The 21493-nt window shown below is 38.6% G+C and overlaps 1 protein-coding gene across 2 annotated transcripts in view; it reads left to right on the top strand.

Annotated features, from left to right (window-relative positions):
* KIAA1217 (KIAA1217 ortholog) overlaps positions 1–21493 on the top strand; it is a 332941-nt gene that overhangs the window by 82066 nt on the left and 229382 nt on the right. The window contains exon 1 of one of the 2 annotated variants that reach the window (XM_033511505.1): positions 16603–16654. The exons of the other annotated variant lie outside the window; for it this stretch is intronic. The gene's annotated coding sequence lies outside the window, so the exon portion shown is untranslated. Of the gene's footprint in view, positions 1–16602; positions 16655–21493 lie in introns of those variants that run through there. 2 annotated transcript variants of the gene reach the window in all.

Genomic DNA, 21493 nt, shown 5'->3' with positions numbered 1-21493 from the left:
CAAGGCCACAAGAGCTCTTTGGGAATTGAGGAATAGCTGGCTTGGGGACTTCCCTTCCTCCTTTGCTTGTTCCCTACCTTTGTTTTCCTAGCACTGAGCATAAACCAAACCCTACTGCCTGAGTCTGCCTTGTGCTGGAGCCTGGTGTGTGATTCACCCGGGAGGCTGACACGTGGTAAGTGACAGTCCCACCTTCCAGAGCTCATGATCAAAATACATTCAATGCCTATTTAGGATATTGGTGTCTTCAGTCTGGTGCCTGAAATTTCTCAGTATAAAGCAAAATTAAATGAAAGAGTATTAAACATTGTGTTGCTATGAAGCCAGCAGTCTATGTGCTATTGCATATGCTGATACCTAGACAGGCATTATATAGCCACGTGGATGTAGCCTGTACTTCAGATTTTAATGGTGCTTCAGCAAAGGAAGTCCATCATTTGAAAGATGCTTAAGATATATTTAGAGAGGATAAATTGTGGTTTGCTGTGTTGTGAGTCAAACAAGAAATGGTCCTCAAATTAGCCAGGCCATGCTTGGAGTTTTTTTCCATGTGGATAATCAAAATGTTGGATTCTCATCGCAGTAACATAAGGTAATAGTACAGCACACTTGATCTTCTGTGTTTTTGCTCTCTGCAGAGCAGCAGCCCATGCATCTGTAGGCACCCAGCTCAGCAGGGCCAGCTCCTGTCCCCTCCTGCTTAACCCACAGAGGTGAATCCCTGTAGTTGCTCCTGTTAAAACACACAGTAGGTAATTTTGTCCTTTCAAATCCACTGTTTTGCTATCATTTACTCAGAAAGGCGGTAGGAGTGTTTACTTTCTTGTTAGAGCTGTAGTAATTTTCATTGACTCCAAGATATTATTGAATTGTTTTGAAAGACCAAATATTTACTCTGATAACTGCTTCTTTCACTCTATTAGTTTTGGAGGTGTTTGAAAGTGTCTTCATTTTTGACTGCAGAAGATGGTGGATCATAGTTATTTCCCTGTGTTACCTATTTAATTTCAGAATCCCCAGTGGGTTTCTGTCCTGCAGGATGTCAGAGTATTTATTCCTTCAGTTGCCCTCTAAAATTCCTCTTTGACTTTGCTGGAAAGGCTTTGGGTTCATTTCCATCAGGATTTGAGGTAACACACATTCAGTGTTCTTTTCAGTGCTGCTGATAGAAACATTCACCTGGTAGAGGTTAGAAACTTATTTTTAGAGACCCAGGCCTGACCTAAAGGCAAAATATAGAAATCAGTGGAACTCAAAATTGACTTTGCTGCTTGTGTGAGTTGTCTGCCTGTGCCACAATCCCTGCATTGCACTGGTCTGCAGGGGACCAGAGCATCAGGTCTGGCTGGTGGGCTCCTCACTTGTGGGGACAGGCCGGTGTCACTGGGGAGCAAGGACAGCATCAGAGGCAAATCTGCTCGAGAGCACCGAGCCCACACCTTGAACCTGTGAGTTGGCTTCTTGCCTGTCTGATAACTTAGGCCAGGATGGGCTGACCTTTGGAGGCATGTGGACTGCCTTCATATTTTGGGGGTGCCCAGTTTGCCTGCTGGCACCTCCCCAGCACCAGCAGCTGCTGTCTTTCGCTTGTGTTCCCAGGGAGAGGTGGCGGACAGGCTGAGCCCTGAGCCGCCCGATGCTGATGTAAGCTCTTAGCAGCACAGCACAGCACTCTCTGGCCTGAAGGTGATTACACTTCTGGCAGAAACAGGATATTTAAGATTAATTCAGAACTCAAATGATTATTAGTAGTGTTGCAGTGAGATAGTGTTTGTGGGGAAAAGAGGTACTTTTCAAAGTTATCCCAGCACTAAATGGAGGAGGAATTGCTGGCTTTACTGAGCAGCTCCTAGACTTTAGGCTTTTTTGTTCTTTTTTTTTCAGATTGGTTGTGACCATCCTAAGTAGGTCAGTGTATATTTCAAACATTTTACAAAATGCTAGAGCTCTTAAAGCCTGATTAGGAGAGGTTATTAAATGCTTGCTCTCAGTGTTTTCTCTGTTGTTCAGTGCATCAGGTTTTAGTTCGTGTTCTTTGTATCTTAATATTGCTTTGTTGCTTGTAGAACAGACTGTAAATTATTTTTGCTAATGTTGTTTTAAAAGTCTAAATGGCTTAGAATTTTTATTTTTTTTTTTTGCTTTGGATTTTTTGATCCAATGGCTTTTACTATTTGGCAACATTATATATGGAGTGAAGCTTTCTGTTGTTTCTCATTTCTGTTTCATAATACTTTAATACTTTTTAAAATGTCCATTAAGTATAATGATTTTGCTTTACTTACTCCCTATATTGGACTGCTGAGACTCATATAATCTTTTTCTTTCCCACTCATGTGTTCTGTCTTCCTTCTAGGGGATGGTTTGTCTTTAGAATGTTTTTAATATCTTATGCCTTCTTTGCTCTCTTCCTCATACTGCCTTTCAGAGATGGAGAAATAGGGAGACCTATTAGACTGCTTTTGGGGCTTGGTTTTATTTTTATTCTCTTGCTGTGCTTTTAATCATTCCCTTCTTATATGATATCTTCATGAAGTTACCTGGCACAAGCACATATATTAATGTTTTATCACCCAGGCTTTATTTTAGCTAACTTCCATGTTCTTATGTAATTCCTTTCTTTAACAAATAAAATGGGGATGGACTCTCTGCATGGGGCCAGGCATTTTCTTCAGTATTGCGTTGAACAGCAACTTCTACAGGTGGAGAGGAAGACCTGGGAAGGGAAGAGGGGGTTCACTTTTCAAAGGGGAGGGGTATCAGAGGGAGAAACAAGCGGCAGTAGAAAATAAGCAGGTTCAGGTTACTTTGAAAAATGCAGGATAATTTAGTCCTTGTGGGAAAGGACAGAGAGACAGAAAGAAGATAATCCAAAGGGGATGAGAAGAAGAGAAGTTGATGAAGACAGTACATTCATTACAAAGTGGATGGACACAATATGAGAGCAATAGGAATAATATTCAGCCATCCCTATTAATATTGAAGTGCTCATAAGTTTTGGATGCAGAGTAAGGCTTCCCCATAGTTGTAGTTCCTAACCTAAGCTTTACATAACATGTCTGCATGCAACCTAATTCATATTTGTCAGGAATGGAGATGCAAAAACTATTTTGTAGTAGAACCCATAGTAAAGAGTTACTTATACTTGAATTTACATCCCTGAGTGAAATGCTGTTGGTCTGACTCTAGAGCTGAAGGAACTCAGAGTCCTCTGGTGGTCTGAAAGTCTGTATAAGAAAAAAAAAAAAAGAGTAATATATACTCTCATAATATTTATACAGCTGTAAGAGTTTTACTTTACTTAAAAATTTCAGCAACTGCATGTTATCCAAAAATATTTCCATCAGCCTTTTGAACAACGAACTTAAGATCATGTGAATCTTAGCCCAAAGCCCATGCACATAACACATGTTGTATTGTGAGCTGATAGATCTGAACACCCGTTCCTTATTATTACCTTTATTTTTTCTTTCTGAAGAATATTTTCTTTGCTGCCTTAAAACTGATATGATAAGCAGATCAATTGCATCAATCTGTATTCCTGAAAGATAGGACAGACATATATTATAGCTGCAGATGTTATGAAAGTTTAACAAAAAATATCTCATAACTTCTGTTGTGTTCAAGGTCATAGAAAGAATTCCTCACATACGGCAGGAACTTGGTTTTAACTTGTGAGTCATAAAAGCTGTAAAACAAGTCTGTGAAATATAGTAGAAGAATATTAGTTGTTTTCAACTGACAATTCATTTTGTAGGTACTGAAGTAGACACAACTCTGTATCACCAGTCATTCCTTAGCAGAGAGAAAGTGTATGGTCAGCACAGACTAATGTCTTTTAATGTGGAAAGGTTTTTATTCCATTAGTAGAGTAGCTTGTTGAAATAATAAAATATGTACTCTTCACCTCTTATTTTAATTTCCTGATGTATGATAGCTTGAACTGCTGTTGAGTAAAATCTGCAGCAAATGTTCTGCCTTGTTCTCATTTGCTGTAGTTCACACTCCATTAACATCCTGATAGAGAGAAGGACGTTACTGCCTAACTTTTTATTTTCTGTACCTCTGAGATGACTTTGGGATACCATACTGTGACTGCAGAACATCACAGACATTTTAGATAATACTGGTGCAGTCAGCATCACTGAATTCTGCAGTGATACTCTAAATACATTTAATAATCATATCCTAAATTGCTTTGTTTAATTTTTTTCCTTAGATTACAGCTGAATTTATCCTATTGTGCACACATCTACTGAAGCACTCACACTGTGAATGCCACTCTCATTCTGGAAAATACTTTGGTTAAGTATATCTGCAGCCCCTTGTTTAAAGAAAATTGTTTCACGTTGGAAAAAAAAAATTACTTGCTCATGACATTGAAATAGAAAGGTGGTTTTTGTGAAAACAGAATTTACTTTTTCTATTTCCAGTTGATTAATGCAGTTAATATTATCTGTTTTCCAGATGAAACATTCTTTTCCATGTGTCTATAGTCATTTCCTCATCACAGATTATATAAAAGTGGTGCTTGTGTTTGAAAAATTTTCTCTCATGCAGGTAGGACAAAACTAGAGTCTGTAAGTCATCTGATGGAGGGGAGATACTGAATGTAAGATTAGTTTGAATACAAACAATTGCTAAAGAGGTAAAGATCTAAAGACAGATATCAAAGGACCTGTCTGGGTGGAAAAGATAAGGTGGCATAGATCACTTTAATGAGTGTTTCAGCTGAAATTCAGAATTAAAGTGCCTAAAATTGGCACCAAGAAATGCTGCATGCTTTTCATTCTTTTTAACTGAAATGAAAATGGAACTTCTTTTGTCGTCTGACAGGGTTGTGTTTATCAATCTGAATACATGGCCTGTCAGAAACAATAAGTATTTGTGGATTCCTTTGAGGTCACTGGGAGTTGAGGGATAAGCAACCTTTTAAATTTACCCTGAGTGTCTGTGACAGAGTGCATGAGCCTTGGGGCGGGTGGCGCAAGGAAAGGGTTAATTAAACAAACTTTGACAGCTTATTCTTATCTGATGATCTGCAGAGGTATTGGGCTGCATCCTTGAGTGTCTGTGACTCTCTCCAGTCTCTGTCAAGTGAAACAGAGGAAAGGGATTAAAATGAGGCTAGAAGAAGCCTGGTTATTAATGGGAAGACTGAGATCAAGCAAGCTCAGGGACAGAGGTGCCCACGTTTGGAAGTTCTTATTTAACTCAGTCCTTCAGCTGGCATCACTCTGTTACAATAAGAAGGGACTTGGTATCTTTGGTGTTCCACAGCAACACACTGGTCACCAGGCTACACCTTATTGCTTTGATTCCTTTGTGATTTGGGTACTCTAAGACCAGCTGCATGTGCTCAGAGGAGACACGAACTGATGCTGCTCTAACCTACTATTGCCCTGTTTTTTGCACTGACTTTGTCACAGAGGCTGCAGACCAGAAACCAAATTTTCTCCTTATCAACAATTTGATTCCAAAGCAACATGTGTTTTTTTTTACAAAACAAACCACAGAATAAGGCAAACCCCTCGGTGATGTACCTGTGCTATTACAATGTTTGAGTGTGGGTAATGTAAGCAGATTTTGCCCCATGGTGTGACTTCTGCAACACTTCAGCAGTAAACGTTGGTAAGAACTGCTGGTTTCCAAGAAGATTAAGAGAGAGGAAAATAAGAAGGCTGTAAGTTATATTTCGCTTTGCTAATAAATGTTTTAATTTCAATTTTTCTTAAAACAATCCTGTCTTGGATTTGTATTTTGGATTCCAAACATCATTTTACAACAAGCAACTCTTAATTAGATTTGTGAGTCCTTAAAATCAGATACCAGTCTTTTTGGTAGACAAAACATGAGGTATCTTTTGCCTGTGATTTAAGCTAGATTTGAAGTTGACATATTTGAAGACTGACCTGAGTCAACCCCAGTGGGAATAAATCTAAAGGTTCTGATATGGGCTCTGCGTCAGATGGTGCTCAAGATCTCCTAATTGTGTAAATCAGAAGCCTTAGAAGTCTCAGTTCATGCTAGCAGCCATGTGAAGAACTGCTGAGACTGTCTCAGCACTTCACAGGGTACTGTGCTTTTGACTAAGTGTCATCTTGGCACCTTTCTGAATCTGCCCAGCATGAAGCACTTGTAGGGAGGAGAATTCCTGCATCTGTCTTCTTGATTGTGTTTTGATTCCTCTTTTTCCTCTTTGGTTAGTTCGGAAAACCAAGATTTTGCAAACTTACAGTGTCTTTTATCAGTTTTTCATCCTAATTTCTTAGAAAACAGCCAAACATACTGCAGAAGCATGGCAGCCCCTCACTCAAGCCATAGGAAAGCAAAGATTTGTCACTGCACACAGCGTGCCTGAGCGCCGTGGAGGAGCGTGTCCCAAGCTGTGTGCCGTGAACACGACTCTCAGGGTAACCACTCACAACATGCCCTGGAAATCCCTTGAAAGGCTGTGGAGGTTGGGAAGAAAGCCTTTATTGGACTTCAGGGTTGTGACTGAGCTGTTAGATGACAATTTGGATTCATCTTGGACTGCGGGGAAGCTGCAATTTTTGTTAATACACAGACATTGTGTGAAACTTCTGAAGAAGATAATGGGTCATCCAGTCACCTTTAACTGATTTAGGGCTTCTTTGTCATTGTCTTAGATTTCTGTGCACTTCATAGTATTTCATAAGAAATAGCAAGTGATGTCCTGATTTTTTTAGAAAAAAACTTTGTTAAAGATTGGGAGTTTTGGCAGACCACCACTTTGAGCTGATTGCACTGAGTAAAACCTCAGCACTTGTTATGGCAATTTTCATTCCATATATACAATACTACACTTGCTTTCGTATGTCTGGAAATTTTACTTTTTCATATGCACCCATGAGGGAAAATAAGTTATTTGTGCTCTTCGACAGCCTTCTGTAGTTTAAACACTTGCAGCTAACTTACAGTTCATGTTTACTTCGTGATTTGAAATGTTTCATATTACTTCTGCTTCCTTGCTCTCCTTTGTGTTTTGCTTGTCTGCTGTAGGAAAAATGTTTCCAGTTTTATGTGGTGTGATCTTTTAGGAAGCTTCAGTCTCTTAATAAGAAAAAATCATTGAATTCTACTTGGATGAAAATTCTTTTTATTCTAATTTTTGTATAATGTACACATTGCATTTTGACTCGTGGAATTTCTGAAATATGACAAATATGATACTGTCTAGAAATGATAGGTATTAAACAAGCAGCCTCAAAATTAACAGAACTCAAAGCTCTGTGTTTGAGTCCCTGCTAATGAAATAATCTTGGAGAGGCATTTGTCTCTGTGAGAGTCTTTACCTCTTCTGTCTTTCAGAACACCTCAAAAAGTTTGCTGTTCTTGCTGTACCAGCTCAAGTAACTTCCACTTGCTTGCAAATCCTTGCCTGAAAGTTGACAAGCCCTTACTTGCTTCTATCTGACTGTGCATTTTCAGGAGTGACACTGTGTCGTGACTCACCCATTCTGCACCAGACCCCCACATAAGCAGTGTAGTCAGTTTTCATCAGAGCACTGAGGTCAAAGTAGGACCAGCTTGGCTCAAACTGAACATCACCTATTTCCCCAACCTTCCCATATGGTATTTATTGTGCAAAAGGGTTTAAATGACCATCTATGCAAAATGTTGCTGAGCAGCCACGTGGATTATGTCAAGCCACTAGGAAAACGACAATTTTTCATAAGATTAATAATGCTGAAAAAGGAAATGCAGGCTTTGTGATTGGAGACAGCTGTTTAGTGGGGGAACATAATCCTGGGGATAGCTCGTAGGGGCTGAGCCTTGCCCTGGTTTGTCAGCACAGCTCTGTGCCAGCTCACTGTGGAATGGCAGAGATGCTCTTGCCAAGCCATGGTGCTGAGCTTGCAGGGTGTTTCCATTATCAATGTTATCCTAATGACCTGCTAAAAGAGGAGGTGGTGAACGTGAAGTAACAAGAAGTGGTTATCCTACAGGCACATAGGTTTTGTGCAGCATTCAGCATATAATGCCACAAACTATATCCAAATTCTGTTCCACTGCATTTTTTTGCAATTTTGTGTAAATGCGCATGTTTCGTAAATGAGTGACAGTGTTCATAATAATATTTTTCTGTTACCTTTTTTATTATCTTACGTGTAGTCTTGGATGATTTTCAATTTACTGCAGAATTTAGCAGTCTGGAGGAAAACTGGTATCTTTGTAGGATAGAGTGGACTATTTTCAGTTGGGAGGGACCTACAATGATCATCCAGTTTCAACTGCCTGACCAATTCAGGGCTCCCCAAAAATTAAAACATTGTCCAAATGCCTCCTAAACACTGACAGGCTTGGGCCATTTAATGTTTTGTGGCTTGCCTTCAAGGTCAGATGTGACATCTGGGTCTGACTTGGAGGAAGCAGAAAAGCAGATCTTGCTTTTAAGCAGTCAGCAATTACCCTGTGAAATAAGGGTAACGTTAAACTTGACACTTACAAAGGCAACAACATACTTATGTATTGATTTGTTGTTCAAATGTTGCCCTCTGAGTGAGAAGACTACAATGCTCCTCCTTCCTGCCCTAATCAACCTTGGATCTTGCATGCAGTTTTTAAGTCACATCTGGTTGTTGTGGCTGATTCCAAGGTAAGAAATTTGACAACTTATGTCATACATGCAGTTTAATTTGAGAAATAAGAAAATAATTTCTATTTATTCTTGATTATTTTCCTTTCTTTTTTTTTTCATTTGTTTGTTTCTTTTGTTTGTTAAACTTTAAACTTTTAAATTTTAAACTTTATGATATGGTAATCATATTTGCCACATTTTCACAAATGTCAGATATATACCTATATATATATGTATGCTTTGAAACCTTCTTACACTACATAGTTCAACATGACATTTGTAAAACTTACACAGTCTAACCACTGAACATACAAAAGTTCAAAGCACTTGTGCTTCCATGCTGCTGGCAAAATAAGAAAAGCTCTTGAATAAATTCTATAGAGAACTACTGTTTTAAGTGAGATTCTCTTGTGGTTCTATGAAAAAAAATATTCCACATAGTACAGAAGCTGTAGCTAAGTTAACATGTTTGAGTTCCATTTTAACCTTTTCAAAAATCTACACAAACCTGACCCACCCACTGAAAAGCTAAAGCCACAAACACACAAAACTGTTTGTCACCTGGTATCCAAACCCAGGATAAGCTGTGTAGTAGGAGACTAATAGTAAATGTCTCATTTTAAAATCTTTCTGAAATTACCCTAATATGCAATGGAAAATCTGATTTTAGAAAAAAATAGAAATACTGTCATGTAAATTAGTTTAAGTGCAGTTTTATTTTATATGTAGTTTATAAGATATTGAAGTTATTTTTTAAAACTGTGACTCACTCAATTAGAATATGTGTAAGACTCTCATCTAACACCATTTTATGAGGTACTGGACCAAAGAAGTAAACCAGGAATCTCAAATCAATGTACCTAAAATAGACAACAAATGGTTTGTTCTCTTAATGAGAGGGTTGATGCTTTTTCCTTAGTGCATAAAATTTATTTCCTTTGTCTGTTCACATGTTTAAATTTCAAGTCTAGCCTCAAAATACCTCTGAAAAATATGGTGTGAAGAACTTTTTCTGGGCAGTGCTCAGTTGCTCATCCTCTCTCTTCATCTCTCCTACAACTTTCATGCTGATTATTGTACTAGCTCCATTAAATACTTATTTCCTGGGTCACCTTTAGTTGAAATGAAATAAATCATAATCATAACTGAGTCAAATGTCCCAATGAAAAAGTGGTTTGTCTGTAGGCAGGGACAGCAGTGTCCTAGGTCCTAGGGACAGGAGCACGGCCAAGAGGGTGAGAGGAGGAATCAAAGCCCCCTGCTCAGCACTCATTAAACCTCACATTAAACTTAGACATTGCCCAGCTTGGTGCCCTCCAGCAAGGCACACACCATGAACCAGAGCTCCACCAGGGGCCGGGGCAGCTGCCGTGGGGGGAAAGCTGCAGGAGCGGGGCGGGCTCCCATGGGGTCAGGGGCACCTTGGGGCACCTTGCAGCCCTTCAGGTCACAGTGAGGAGGAGAATGCTGCTTGTATGTGGTGAGGGGCCAGAGACAACCAACATTGCAATTGAAATTGCAGTGAGGGAAATTCAGAGTGAGTACCAGAAAAAACTTTTCCACCTGAGGACGGTGAAGCAGCGGCACAGGTTGCCCTGGGAGATTGTGCAAGCTTCATCCATGGAGGCTTTCAAGGCATGAGCAGCTTGATCTGCCCTTGCATCTGCCCCAGAAGGAGAACTCCCAGCAGGAGATTTTCCTAGGGGAAGGATTTTTCACAACTTCCATCTTGGTGCTCTGCTCTTTGGTGGGGATTCAAGTTAATTTCTTCTCCTCTTTGCCTTTAGCATCCCAGTTTCTTGCAAGGTCTCCTGCACCACTGCTACCCTGGTCCCAAAGCCTTTTGCAGCTGTGATGGTGAGAGACAGGCTGCACTTCTGCAGTGCAGGCATTCCTGAATTATCTCCACACATCTTTTACAATTCACTGTCCATTTCTTTAAGAGTACAAGTCCAAGTTACCTGTTATCTTAAAAGTTGCTTCAAAGCTTTAAAGTGTATCTAGAGTGAACTTAAATGCAGAGACATGGAATATTTTCTTATCTTTTCTTGATGTGTTGCTGTGATATAACAATGACATAACTGGCTAAACACAAATAATTTCCACAAAACAAGGAACATCTCTGGCATCTAACATGGTCTTGCCAACACTGGCAGCATTAAAGATTTCTATTGCTTTTTACTGAGCTTGAAGTTAATGAAAATTTAATGAGTTGTAATTAAGGACTGAAGGAATTGAAGATGCTTTATCAAAGTTTCCAAATTCTGCTTGGTGAATAACAGTAATTGACAAATGCAAACATATTGATTTATCCTTTATCCTAATTGCTATTCTGTAAATGGAATGGACATTTCTTCCCCAAATTAATAAAAGATTATTTTTGAGGGTTTAATTAACTGTTCTTTAAATTCTTCATTAATCTAAAATTAACCTTCTGTGACAATTACGCACCTTTAAAGAAATTCCTTCTATGTAACATAATCTATAGAGGTACACACTGCCTTAGCAACCTACTATTAGCTTGCAAAAGGGAAGATTTATGGCTGGAAAATGCCAGCTGCACCTGTTGTTTTTGCTGAACAAATCACCCTGAAGTACACCATCACTCCAGCCCGCCACTACATCATTTGTATTGCTAGGAAAGTAGTTTTTTTCTGCATCAGTAGTATATATTTTTCAGAAATGAGTGAAACCACAGAGTTACCCAAAGTCTAACTGGTATGTTTATGATTTTACTAGAGTCTTATGAATCATTGGTAAAATAACACACTTCAATTAATGAATAATATTAGCTACAAAGAAAAGTGTCTTATTTATGATCTCGGGGTGTGGTGTTTTTAACCTCTCACAGAGAAAATCTGAGATTTGTGCTTTGCAGATTGCATGTCTCCGGTAGCACCCTGTTGAAATTTAACTTTGTGTTCTTCATAGTAACCAAAATAAAAAGGTTAGCCAATTATAAACTTTCTGGAAATAATGGATGATAATCACAGCTGCGGTCAAAGATGCTCCAGGGGATCACATTTGTGTGTCACCTGAGCATAGATTTAAGTGAATTTTGTGCTGACTTCCTCTGGTCTGAGGCTCGTTCAGGGCTGCACTCCAGAGTGAAAGAAGGGATGAAGGGGCCCCTTCCCTAATGTTCTGTCAGGCGTTTGGAAAGGAGAGTCAAAGGTGCTCCACAAAGGTCCTCAGCTCCTTGCAATCATGAGAGTGGGTAGATAGACATATCTCTTGCATTCCATAGCCCATTTTTGTAACAACTTATCATCATATATTCTCACCTACTTGAAAATATGCCTAATGCGATACCGCCGTGATAGCTGGCGGATTTCCCCCCCTTTTTTATCCTAATCTCTTTCCTCTTCTCTGACACAAATTGCCTCTTTATCTCCACCAGGTTCCATCACCATCACATGTCCAGTGCATGTGATGGGTGATATTAGGCTGCAAACTGCAAGGCTTCTGTTTTTGACAAGCTTTGCAGTATATTTAGGACTATACAAGTAAAACTTGATGCTGTTGAATAAATGGAGACAACCACCAAAGAAGCAACTCTAACTGCAGAGTCTGGTGGTTGAGCTAGAGGTGGAACCAAGGCTGATGTAGGCTATAACAGCTGCTGTAAAATAAGTCATAGTTCACTCAAAAATTATAGGATTAAATCCTGAATCTGGACCAGATGCTCATTATATGGTTAGGTTCCACCAAATTAAAATTATCTGTGCAATTACCTTTGAGTGCAGAGCCCTAAATACGTGGCTTTAACAACAAGAATGAATTTGTTATTGTTAAGGGATATGTGACTGTGGTCTTATTAGCTGCAAAATAGACCAAAATAGAGGTAATCACTGCTAGTGGAAGAAGATGGCTAATTTGTTTGTGCTGTAGAAAACCGTGGAGAGCTTGGAAGGAAAAGTTTAGGCTGAAAATGTCCAAAGCATGGTTAATCAAATAAATATTTTTCCTTTTCTTCAAAAGTATTAAGGGGTGTGTCATACTTGGAAGGTGACTGCTAATGGGATTATTTTATTCAGTAGAAGACATTGCTTTATATGAAATATACATTAAGGTCTTAGACCTGAAAGTTACTTTCTTAAAACTACCTTTATGGTCACTGCCTCCATTTTCACCATGTTTTATGGCTGTTAGCATTGCAGAGTTGTATTTAAAGGAGAAGGCAGTAATTTTCTTTAAGTTTATACATTATCTGGGAGTTATTTGAATTCCCAACTGCAAAACTTCATTTTGAAATGGGAGTAAATAATTTACATCCTTGTCTTTAAAGTCCAGCAAAGATTTAAAATAATGTTAAATACTCATATCCTATTTTTCCCCTTCAAGGAGTCTTTACTGAGGTAAGAAACCTGATTTTTTGATCCAAGTTATTCCAGTCTTTCCCCCTACAGACCTTCTCACTGAAAGGCATTTTAAGGACTATTAAAATGAGGGACATCATGAAGGCTTGCTCTCAGAATTTGTAACATTAATTTTTAATAGCTTCTGAATTATTCTGTTTATTTTATGATTCATATAATAACATGGTAGATGTGGTGGTTGCATTTCAGTGGAAGGAATTCAGGTCAGACTTGCTGAAATCTCCCTGATAGCAGACTGGTGCCCCTTAAAAGCGCTGGAGATCTTATCAGAGGGGAGTTACTGTACTTTTTCTCCTTCTTTTCACCTATTTTATTTCTGTCTCTCTTTGCATGTGTTTTTAAGTGCACATCTATCTGTTCTTTATGTAGCAATCCTTATAACATCAATTTTATTTTAATGCTTTGGGATCAAACAGGAACATTTTGAAGTCAAAGTTTTACTTTATTTGATTAGTGCATTAGTACAAATGAAATAACTTTGAACTAAGACTCTATGTTTTTTACATCTTTTAGTCATTACAGAAAACCAACATAGCATCAAGAACAGTCAGATCAGATCATCTGTTTGGCAGAACACAGTAAATGTGGTCCTTGGGAAAGAAAATATACATTCAAAACATCTCTTTTACTGTTTTCCTTCCTGGTTCTAGGCAGAAATGCTGGTCATGCAGTGTCCTGTTCATTTTAACTTGTGCTAACCTACATTAAAATGGCATTGACCTTTTTTTAAAGATTTTACATTTATATATTGTACTTGACATGATCATGAGTTTAGTTTTCCATTCAGAAAATAGGTTGGGGTTCTTAATAACTTACTTCATAAGCCCTTATTTTTATTGATAGAGTTGATAGTTGTTTTCAAGATTTTTCTTGGTCGGAAAGACCAATATTTCAGATTTCTTTGCTTCATTGCCTTCATTGCCAATATCTGTTATTGTCTGCCGTTTGATCACTGTATTAGATTGGCCCTTTGTGCTCCTGACGAACAATGTAATGGTGGAGGTTGAAGGATCTGTCAGGGTAACCTGGATACCACCCCAAATATCTGCCAGAAATAAAGGAAACAACAGTTGCTGCATTCCTGTAGGATGCTATGTGTTGCAATCTTCTCACTCTTAGGTGCTAGTAATTGGGACCATTTGTTGTCATTTATGTAAATAAGGTAATAAATCATCAAATATGTGAAACAGGACATCAAGTCATCTGCATAAAATCTCCAGATTTCAGAACATTTAGTCTCTACAAGTATGGGCAGATTACAACCAAGAAATATATTTCCAGATGGCTTGAGCAGGTGAGAATGCAATGGCTGTGCTTTTCAGAGGAGTAGTGGTAATCTCAGACTACCTGAACTATTATCTACAGCTATAGAAACACAATAAATGGAGTTGCTTGGAGAGGTTATTGTTGTTTAACAAACACGTTCATCTCTCCAGAGCTGCTCAGGCAGCAAGGGATCAAGTAGCTGACTGTTTATAGTCAGTTTACTCAAAGCCATGCAGTCAGCATTATAGGGCACCTGTTATCTTGTTGTGACAGAAAGGATCTAATTCAACACCAGTCACTTGAAATTTTGACACAGAAAAGAACCGTGTGCATCATATATGTTGCACTGTGCAAGCAAAATTGTGTGAAAATGAAAGCTTGCTGTACTCTGATGATGCACATTTTAAATGGGACTTAGAAGAAAAAGTATTTTTTCCTTTTCTGTGATGGCCAAAAGCACACAGAAATCACAGACAGCTGATCAGATTAGCTTCTGAAATATTCATTTACAGATGTCTGACAAATATTGTGTCTCACAAGTAGAAAAATACATTTTATATTCTGCATTTCACTAACTCACCACTCCCAGGGCTACTCCTGAGAAAAGGACACTGGACTGGTGGAACATTCTCTGTGTGTCTCTGTAGATTAGATGGTGTCTCAGACTAATTATTTTGCTTTTAAAAAAAAGCACCCAGATAAATGTTATTGTAATACCTGACTATAAAGGGTGCTATAGCTGCTTGCATGCCTTCTGCTTTTCATAGACTAGTGGAGATTTTTCTTTACATCCAAGATCTGTGGAGGAAAAGGACTGTGGTGGCCCAGCCAAGAGTGCCAGAGCTACAGGTGCCCTACAGAGATACTCCATTATTGAATATAGAATATATTATATATATATATATATATATATATATAATAGAATAGAATATAGATGACCATTGTCTTCCCATTGTTTTCTTTTCTTTGTAGTTTGCTTGTCCTTATGAGAGCAACCACCTCAGCACCCATACCCAGGTGCTATTGATGGAGCCTTGCTGGATGAGGAATAGTTAAAATATTTAATGTGGGATATGTGTGAATTGCCCTCATGCCTGAAGTTTGTCCTCCTTTCATTCATTCTGTGCTTACTTTTCTTATCTATTTCCCCCCCCCTCTGTGTGGATGATGCAGAACTTCATGATGAAAGTGGAGCATTGAAACAATGAAAAGGACTTATCTGTGCCTTGACCATGTGTGCAGGATTCTGTCAATCAAGGATTGTGCTTGTGTCTCCTGGAATATCCAATCTGCTCTTCCTTCCTACCTACTTGCTCTTCAGGGGCTGATTTTCTATCAGGCATATTTCATCTTTTGTAAAGCTTTAAGCTCTCTGTGTTGTATTTTTGATGTGTTAGGGCTCTTGTAAAGGTTATTCTTTTAAGAGGTGGTCATTTGAAAATGGTGATTCAAAAAGCTAGAGAAGGCTGCAGTTATGCTAAAACAAATTAGCACCTAACATTTGAAACTAACATTTTCTTCAGAATAAAATGTCAGTGTAGTGTTATGAATTGTTTCTCTCCCTCCTATATTGATAGTGAAAATAAAGACTAAGCCAGTCATAGTTTCACTCACATAATTTCAGAAGAGACTTTGAAAGTTGGACACTTCTCCTTTATGAAAAAACTACTAATGCTATAAATTTGGCAAAAGATAATCTTGTGCACATTTTAAAATGCTTTAAGAATCTCATGTGAAATAACTGCAGATGTAGAAAGCAGTATTCACATGTTACTTAACAATGAAGGAATAGTAGTGATGATCTGCTGTGATTTATAGCTGCTGGGTATTCATTTAAGAACATATCGAGCTTGAGTTCTTATTTGATTTGATTAAAAGATCAGAACAAGCAAAAAAATCTTTGAACTGAGATTGTATAGATTTTACCACTTTTAGTTATTACAGCCAGGTAATACAGCACCAGCAACAGCCAAATCACAGAACACTTCACCAGAGTTTAGCAATAATTTAAATATGGCATAAATATTTGAATTTTGTATTCTTCTGTGAGTGGCTGATACATAGAAAAAGGTAACATTCTGCAAAAAAAGTACTTGTTATGAGTTGCATGGGCAGCTGTTCACAGTTGAGTACTCTGTCTGAAATTATTTAGTGATTAACTCATCAGAATAAAGTACCCAGGCCTGCCATCTCAGTTGGCATCAATTGGAAATCTTAGCAACAATCTTGGCGAACATTTCAAAGGTGAAAGGCTGTGTTTTCACACCCTTGTCCCCTTGCTTTGTTCTTCTGATGGTGCACCCCTTGGTGTAGGAAGTTCCCTGAGTGTGCTTGGGCTCCTGTAAATCTTCAGGCAGGGGAGGAAACCAAGTGCAGCTGTCAAAAGGAATCCTGAGGAGGACACCAGGTGAGGAGGACAGTAGTGGTGTACCTACACTGGTTTAGAAAAACCATAACCTTGATACAGTTCAGTCTTTACAACCACTTTAATCGGGACAGACCTGTGTGCTCAGGCAAACCAGGACATGGAAGGTCTTGGAACCAAAGCAAAATATAAGATGCAGGAGTGATAAAATAATAAAGAAAATTAACTTTGCCATTACTGATAGTATTTTGGGGTTTGTGGCAGAATAAGGTATTTAGATTCTACAACTATAAATGTTTTATCTTTAAGAAAGATTTTGCTATGGTTTAATTTTCTAAATTTTGAATAAAAGGAAAAAATAGTAGATGTGAAGGGGTTTTTTCTGACTATTTTTTTTTTTTAAGACTTGGAACTGAGATTAAATTTTTATGGGTGAGTAGTAAATCTCTGGAACAGACTTTCCTGATATAAATGACAACTCTGCTTTAATTATAGCATCTTCTAGGCAGCTATTATATTAGAGCAGGACCCTTAACAGACTTTTCTTTTTAAGACCATATTCAAGAGTAACAAGACTTACTGTAATTCCGGTTTTGTGTTGAAGGGGTTCACATGTCTTTGAAAGAATGACTACGTTCCTTTTGCATGGTTTATTTTCCCAGCAAGAATGTCTTCAGATCTGTGTGAAATGTTTTAAAATGGGTCTCAATATATTGAATGTGAAGCATCTTCTGTATTACACAACTATTTCAGAAATCATATATGGAGAAATAAAGCATGGTACATAGTTCTAAGAAAGCTTTAACATCTGCAAAATTAACTTGTCACTAATTTTACATGCTTCAGTTACTAGAAAATGTAGCTCTCTGAAGCACCAAGCTTTTTTTTATTATTATTATTACATTACATACCTATCTGTGACTTGCATCTGAAATTGTTCTCATCACTGATCTTGTTCTTTTGGTGCCTATACATTTATTTCTCATTTCATGCTGAAAATGTTATGCCATCTGGTTACTTGCGTAATTTTGTAAAGAGAAGACTTCATTAATTTGCAGTTTTAACTTCTGCACCTGCAACTTCCATTTACTGGTGTAGCAGTTGTTGCCTGTCAATAGTTTAGAAAGAGTCTGCTGAAGTTGAAATATTTCTGCATACATGCCTTTCTGTCTTTAGACACTTGCAGGGCAAAATTTGGGGGAGGGTTTGGTAGGCTGAGAAAATACCACATCCTGAACTGTACAGCATCAGCTCCCGGTTTTTTCTGGTTCATATGCAAGGGATTCTCTCCTCTCTCCAGCTCTTTATGTGCAAATGTAAACTAGGATTCCATGGTTGCCCAAAAAAGGAAATTTCAAGCTTTGCAAATGCTTTGTTTGGATTAATAACATCTATAGTCACGTTTCTTTTATCCCAGAGGGCACAAACATTTCTTAAGTTAATAGCAGTACCATAACCTATCTAATATGTTGTGGTAAAAATGCCTTCTGTTAGATAACTCTTAACAAATTCTTGTTGTCATATTTCAGCAGTAATTTATTTTCTAGGCAGGAAAGAGGAAATGTTAGTTTGGAAACTAAAAGGACAATGTTTTAAACAGTGTATGGAAAGTGTATGGTTTTCTAAAAATATTACTTGTTTACTTATATGTGATTATTCGCAAGCAAAGACTGCACTGTTGGTCCCTTAATATTAATTTCTACTGTGTGAGGCTGTGACAGAGTTTATTCGTTGACCCAAAGCACTAGAAAACTTCCTACAGCAGTTTATGAAAACCTGACAAACTGAACTGCTTTTCATTTAATGGTATGTTACATCAATATGATGTCTCTACCTAGCTGAAGTTGGCTATCTGAAATCTAAGGGAAAAGGGGCTGGGTTTGTTTTGAACTTTTTGTTTGGGTTTTTTGTTTGTTTATTTTTGGTTTTGTGGGCTTATTTTGGTTTTCTTTTAGTTCAAAAGAGTAGCTTGGGGTTTCAAAAAGCCTGAGAGCTGATGAAAGGCTTGCTCCCTGGGGAACTTCAATAAGAACCTGTGGTGAAGAAGGAGGGATTGGCAGGAAGGGACCTGCCCCACATTTGGGAGGAGCCCAGGCCTCCAGGGCAGCTGGGCTGGGGAGAGAGGACTTGTGCAGGTGGGTGATGGGGAGCTGGCATCAACCCAGGGCTGCACTCTCAGGCTGTTCCAGCCAGAGCGCACTGATTTATTGTGTCAACATCCAGCCTGAAACACAGTCAGCTAAGCAACCTCAGCTTATGCTCTGAAATGGTTTATTTCAGGGTTTGGGGTGATTCTGGGGTGGAGTTTTGTTTTGGTGTTTTGAGTTTTTTGAGTTTGTTTTTTTTTTTAAAAGGGTTTGATGCTCATAACTGGGATCATCATCTTCACATCTCAGAGCCTTTAAAACAAACAAAGAGGACATTTTTGGTGCAACACCATGCCATAGAAAGCTAAAAGGATGAATGACCAGTAAAGAAGCAAATCCTCCCAGACATGGCAGTCAGGCATGGAATAGCTTAATTGCTGGGACCTATGAGAAAGTTTGTACATCTACTGTTGGACAGATTTAGAGATATTTAAGCTTCTAGATTATGAATAGCCTCTGAATAAGTTTGATAATACAGATGACAAAGCTCTGGGGGGTGGGAAGGCACTTCTGGAGATTGCCTAGCCCAACCCCCAGCTCAGGCAGACTGCTACAGCAGGCAGGTCAGGGCTGTGGCTGGTTGGGTGTTGCTTATCTCCAAAGATGGAGACTTCATGCCCTCCCTGTTCAACTCGTGCCAGCATTTGACTGTCTGCCCAGTCCTCCCCAGCCCCAGCAGCAACATCTGACCACCTCCTGCACTTTGAACAAAGCCTTAAGTTCTTTTTTTCCCCATTGTGGTTCAATTTGCACTCGTTGTCTCTGCCCAGTTGCTGGGCACCACTGAGAACAGCCCAGCTCCATCCCCGGTTATCCCCACATCAGATGTTCATGCACATGGATAAGATGCCTCCTCCAGGCTGAGCAGGAACAGCTCTCTCAGCCTCTCCTCACATGACACAGTGCCTTCAGACACAGAGCTGTTAGTGAAAATGGTCATCTTTGACTGGAGTGTTCCAGGAATTTCCCATGTTTGAGGAACATGTTTGACACACCCCATTTCTGCAGGGCTTTGTCTCTGCTGTGAGAAAAAGAGCTTCTTTCTTGTCAAAACCAGGATGTTGCTGCTCTCTTCCAGTGCAGGATTATCCCCTTAGCATCCAAATGGACAATTTAGGGCCTTTCCTATCAAAAGCTGATGGATAGATCTCCCTTTCCTCATCTTTTTTTTTTGCTAGAGAGAGCCTTGGGAAAATCTTGAATTGACAATGTCCTTGCTTTGCTTAAAAATAGTTTTAAGCTACAGGTAACATGACCATTTAGTTAGACTCCTTCACATATGAGGACATTCTTTCCACAAGCAACCTGTGATAAGGATGCTTAGTTTGGGTGAATGTGTAATGTACAGCAATCTCGGTTGGATTTTGCTTTAGAAATAGTGTTTCAAAAACTGAAATACTATTTTTGTTGTCACTCAGGACTGGATTTTATTTCATAATTGTTCTGTGTTTTGCAGAATTAAAATATGTCTTTGCAGTATCAGAGGCATTATTATCATGACTTAAAAACGCTTCTTAAGCATACAGCATTTGTGTCTGCTTACACAATGAGAAATCATAATGGAAGATATTAAAAATTACAATTTGTCAAACAGTCCAAGATCTTGAGAGGGAATGACAGTACTTCTTAGGCTCAGTACAACTGAGCTGTCACATATGTACTGGGTTTCCCATTTTCTCTTCCTTCTTCACTCATTCTTTACCCCAGTTACATGATTAGCTCTCCATTCATCATCCTGTTTCACCCCTGTTTCTGTTCTTCATTGCCTTCTGCACAACCTGCTGTGCCTGAGCACTGCTAATGAGCCCAGTTACTCTCATGCCCCTCAGGTCCCTCCTTGTGAGTAGAAATCTTCCCACTCAGAGTTCCTTCTGTGTTGATAATATAATATGCAGTATAATATAATGGCAAGGCTTGCTGTATTGCACTTAATCTGGCCCATTCTTGATGGGACAACAAAGCAATAGACTCCATGCTTTATAGAGTTACTAAAAACAGTTACCTGTTTAATGTAGGACTCTTGGAGGAAAAAAAAAGGAAATAACTTGCAAAAATATTTTACTGCATTGCACAATTTCCATCTCAGAAAATGAGGAATGGCTGTACTAATTTAGTCATGTTTTCCTTACTTTTTGCTTATTAAGCATTTCTCCTAAATATCTATCAGTACTTTAGCTTCTGTAATATTGATTTGCTTATGTTTGTTCTAGTTTTAAAATAAAATGGTTCCTCGTATTCTATTAGAGATGCAGCATACTGGTTTCCTGGGATATTGAGAAATACATTTTAAAATTCAGCATGAAGATTTTACTGTAACTGTAGCTGTGATGTTTTCTTTTGTTTGCACTGTGTTGTTTTTCTTTAGAAGTTGTTTCCAAAATTATGGTGAATGGAATTTTCTTTTCATGTGACCAAATGCTCTTTGTCTTGGCAGCATTCACAAGCACAGAGCTGGCAGAGAAAGTTAGGCAGGATTTGCCTGGGCATTTTCAAAAAAGAGCACCCAGGAACTGAGATTTGAAATAATGTAGCCTGAGGTCAGGAATTTTTTCTTTAGAGAGTCAGTAAAGAACATGATTATCTGTAGTGTGCAAGAAGCTAGAGGTTTTCCAGATATATATGTACCATTGAAATTGGAAAGTATGATGGGCAATATTCTGTGCAGTGTTGCTTCCTAAGCAATGCCACTTAATAATAAGGGATTTGGGACATTTTTCAAAGACAGATGATTTTT

Source organism: Parus major, chromosome 2 (genome assembly GCF_001522545.3).
Source record: "Parus major isolate Abel chromosome 2, Parus_major1.1, whole genome shotgun sequence".
Lineage (NCBI taxonomy): Eukaryota > Metazoa > Chordata > Aves > Passeriformes > Paridae > Parus > Parus major.
Note: the sequence above shows the minus strand (reverse complement) of the source record. Positions and strands in the feature narration are given on the sequence as shown.